Here is a 4,137-nt window from a genome sequence, read left to right on the forward strand (position 1 = left end):
ATTTTTCTGATATCTTCTTTAGAAAAGGCAAGATTCATATCTGGAAATACCCAACATTTTCTTTTATCTCCACTGTGACTTCCACATTAATAGCTTCATGGGCTCCTGAGGTTCCCACAGTCTAAAGCACCAATATATTCTCCTCTTTGGAAAAAAATTAATTCAACAAAAGCTCCTATTTTCCTTCATATAAATGTCATTTTAAGTTATAGAGGACATAGACAATCCAAGCACTCTTATTTTAGTGAACTGAACTTCTAGTAGATGTCTTCACATTAAAGCCTTCAATTACTACTCTATCATCCAGAACCAATTTACAGTTTATAATGGAAAGCATGACTTGTAACTGTATCTATCCCAAGCAGGTGTTTGAACTGGTTCTTCAAGAATGTATGCCATTGTCACATCTCTAAATGTCCACAGTTCCCTTATTGTATGCTATCATTCATTACTAGAATTTTAGTTTGGCCATAATAAATGAAAGATAAACTGAGATGTTTCAGCATTCATTTACTTGTATAATAAAACTGCTGAAAAGTTACTGTGCCCATTTCAAATCACAATCTGAATTGTTGTGTGATGGTCACTGAATTATAGTACCCTGTGGTTTCTCTGAATCATGGAGAACCCGGCTTAATATTATGGTCTGCAGTGGCCTTGATGATTCCTGAGTGAATTACTAATGTAGGATAACAGGACTCAGATCCATCTTTCTGGTGGTATGTGGAGCCCAACCCCCATAACATCGAACAGACCCAGCAATAGCCAAGTCTTACCATTTATATACCTTCTAAAGCAAAATTAGAGATCTAATCATCCCCTTCATACACACTTATTGTGTATGTGGATGATTTGAAAGCCTTTGAAATGTATATGTGATTATTTCCAAGACCATTTTAATGCAAGAAAATGAAACTCATTAATAGATAAAAAAGTTTTAAACATTATTGAAATTTCATATTTTATAGCCTATATAGTACATGACACAATTTCAAATTTCTTAATTTTAACACTCCCTATTTAGCATGCTGGAAAACCGACTTCAGTCAACACATACATGCAACTGAGTTGCAGGATTAAAAATATAGCAATTAGAAACTATAAAGTAGCTAGTAGATCATGCAGTTCACCCTTTTGCATTGCCATTTCATAAAGAAAAGCAAAATATAGAGTGGAGAAAACACAATGCACTACTCTCTACTAAAAGCCTATGTATAAATATTGAACTCCCTAGATGGGGAAAAAAAAACAAAAAACAAAACTCAAAGCAGAAGGCAATCTAATGTTCTCATTTTAAAATGCCATTTAATGGTTCTTCCCCCTACCGTATAGAACTTTGAAATACCACAAGCATGAGTATTATTGTGATAACAGTAATTCAAAATATAGATATCTAGAAACACGGTATATATTTACATGCTTATGTATAATACATATACACGATGAACATTAGTACATCATGTGCTTATATACAGTATATTTGCCATTGACATCAACTGTTCTAAATGGGAGTCACAGAGAATGGACTATTTGATGTTTACTATTCCTCACTTCACACTGACCTCAAAAAGTGCTTTATTTATTCGGTTTTCAGAGAAGTCCATCAAGATCCAGCTCAAGGACTATGATGACCCAAAAGCCATTATAACACCCCCTACCCACCCGCTTGGTTGTCAAATGTATTTCTGAATCTCAACAATCAATCCACACTTCCATGTCAAACTGAAAGGCCTTTTCAAGTTGCTGCTTTTTTTTATCCTAAACTTGTTGACATATTCCCTTATTAGCAGTATTAACTTCAAAAATAATAAGCAACACTTGAGTAGTCATTATACATTGCCCATAATGGCTCCCATTTCTTTTATGAGAAATCAAAATGTGGTCTCCATACCACAGCAATTTTGCATTCATTTCAAAAGGCTAGTTCCTATAAACAGCATACTAAGTACAGCTTTTAGTACTTTTGCTAAACAAGGGAATTTTTAATGTGACAACAGAATAATAACAGAAGTTTAGTGAAAAGATTTTAAAAAAGAGACTCCATGGAAAATCGCCAACCCACAAAGGTACATAATAAGAGAGAGGGAAAAGTAACAATAAAACTATGAAACAGGGGGCACCTGGGTGGCTCAGTTGGTTAAGCCTCTGTCTTTGGCTTAGGTCATGGTCTCAGGGTTCTGGAACTGACCCCACATCAGCTTCTCTGCTCAGCAGGAAGCCTGTTTTCCCCTCTCCCTCTGCCTGCCTCTCTGCCTACTTGTGATCTCTCTCTCTGTCAAATAAATAAATAAAATCTATAAATTAAAAAAAACAACAACTATGAAACAGCCAGAAAGCAGTTAAGAAAATGGCATTAGTAAGACCTTAAATATCAGTAATTACTCTAAATGTAAATGGAATGAATTACCCAATCAAAAGACAGAGTGGCTGGATAGATTTCAAAACAAGCAAATAACAACAACAACAACAAAAACAAGACCCAACTATATGTTGCCTAAAAGAGACTGACTTTAAGGACACATCTAGGCCCAAACTGACGAATGGAAAAAGATATCCCATGCAAGTGGAAACCAAAAGAAAATAGGGGCACCTATACATATATCAGACAAAATAAACTAAACCAACAATGGTAACCTACAAAAAAGAAGGTTGTTATGTAATGATAAAGTGACCTAGGTCAAGTCCGTCCAGACAATATAATAACTGTACATAGACACACCATGATGGAACACCTAAATATGTTATGCAAATACTAAGAGATACAGGAGAGGGACACCTGGGTGGCTCAGTTGATTGAGCATCCCACTCTTCATTTTGGCTGAGGTTGTGATCTAATGGATCATGAGACTGAGCCCTGAATCATGCTCTGAACTCAGTGGGGAGTTTCCTTGAGGATTCTCTTCCCCTCCCTTTCCCCAACTCATGTGCATTTGGGTACTCTCTCTCTCTCTTTTCTCTCTCTCTCTCAAAATAATAACAATAATAATAATAAATCTTGAAAAAAAAATGGGAGAAACAGACAACAACACGATAATAGTAGGGAATTTCAATACCTAACTTTCAGCATTAGATATAATCACGCTGACAGAAAAGGAAGAAAACATTGGACAAAGCTGGACTCATTGTGATACCTGATTTTCTTTTTTAAAAATAATATGGAAAGCTACATGGATTTGCAGATCATCTTTCTGCATGGGTCATGCTAACTTCTGTATTGTCCCAATTTTAGTATATGTGCTGCCAAAGCAAACACTACACTTCTAAATTTCAAACTGTATTACAAAGCTATAGTAATCACCAACCAGTGTGGTCTTAGCATATGATCAGGCAGAGATCAGTGGAACAGAATCAAGAGCTCAGAAATAAACTCTCACACACATAGTCAAGTAATATTTGACAGGGAAACCAAGAATACTCAATAGGGGAAGGCTAGTCTCTTCAATAAATGGTGTTGGGAAAACAGGATAATTTGATGCAAAGGAATGAAATTAGACCCTAACCTTATACCAATTACAAAAATTAACACAAAAGAGATTAAAGACTTAAGCATGAAACCTGAAACCATAAAACTCCTAGAGGTAAACATAAGGGGTAAATTTCTACTTGACATTGGTCTTGGCAGTATTTTTTTTGGATATGATACCAAAAGCACACACAACAAAAGCAAAAATCAACGTGTGAGACTACAACAAACTAAAAACCTTTCTCACAGCAAAAGAAAAAATCAACAAAATAAAAAAACTACAGAATGAAAGAAAATTTTTGGAAATGATATACTTGCAAACCATATATCTGATAGAAGGTAAATATCCAAAATATATAAAGAGCTCACACAACTCAATAACAAAAAAAAGCAATCCAATTAAAAATGGGCAGAGAAGCTGAATAACCTTTTTTCCAAAGAAGACATCCAAATGACAATAAGTACATGAAAAGATGTTCAACATCACTAATCACCAGGGAAATGCAAACCAAAACCACAGTGAGATAGCACTTCATCTATTAGAATGGCTCTGATCAAGAACACAAAAGATAGGAGCCTCTGGGTGGCTCAGTCATTTAGGAGCCTGCCTTTGGCTCAGGTCATGATCCCAGCCCTGCATCAGGCTCCCTGCTCAACCGGGAGTCTGCTTCTCC

The 4,137-nt window shown here is 35.7% G+C and overlaps 1 non-coding gene across 1 annotated transcript; it reads right to left on the reverse strand.

Moving 5' to 3' along the window:
- Positions 1-3,149: 3,149 nt before the first annotated feature.
- LOC122905755 lies at positions 3,150-3,253 on the reverse strand. The gene has a single exon (XR_006384439.1). It is a non-coding gene; the product is annotated as a U6 spliceosomal RNA (small nuclear RNA).
- Positions 3,254-4,137: the final 884 nt, after the last annotated feature.

Source organism: Neovison vison, chromosome 4 (genome assembly GCF_020171115.1).
Source record: "Neovison vison isolate M4711 chromosome 4, ASM_NN_V1, whole genome shotgun sequence".
NCBI classification, from domain to species: Eukaryota; Metazoa; Chordata; class Mammalia; order Carnivora; family Mustelidae; genus Neogale; species Neogale vison.